Source organism: Morone saxatilis, unplaced genomic scaffold, assembly GCF_004916995.1.
Source record: "Morone saxatilis isolate NCDOM2014 unplaced genomic scaffold, NCSU_SB_2.0 Contig17, whole genome shotgun sequence".
NCBI lineage: Eukaryota > Metazoa > Chordata > Actinopteri > Moronidae > Morone > Morone saxatilis.
Window position 1 is genome coordinate 23,794,908 of NW_023339729.1, and position 272 is coordinate 23,795,179.

Consider the following 272-nt stretch of genomic DNA (forward strand, 5'->3'; position numbering starts at 1 on the left):
AAACATACGGCGGCCCTGGACTCCCAAAAGACTACACCGAAACGAGAGTCGTCTGCATCCGCTTTGGCTTCACTAGGTAGGTTGTAACACGGTTCCTACCAACCCCCACCACCACCACGGAGGCTTTGATGTCCACAGACACGAAGCCCTGAAGCGGATTCTTGCCGTTTCTCCTCCTCGTTGCCTTGACGACTGCGTGAGACTGCGGTAGTTTTGAGCGGACAAAGCGGCGTTAATGCTCGCTAATCCGGGCAGCAATTTATTGACTCCGC

At 54.8% G+C, this 272-nt stretch overlaps 1 protein-coding gene across 2 annotated transcripts in view; it reads left to right on the forward strand.

Moving 5' to 3' along the window:
- Positions 1-272, forward strand: part of ttyh3b (tweety family member 3b) — a 23,924-nt gene continuing 23,652 nt past the window's right edge. For both annotated transcript variants that reach the window (XM_035660201.1, XM_035660202.1), the window contains exon 1: positions 1-76. The gene's annotated coding sequence lies outside the window, so the exon portion shown is untranslated. The remainder of the gene's footprint in view (positions 77-272) is intronic.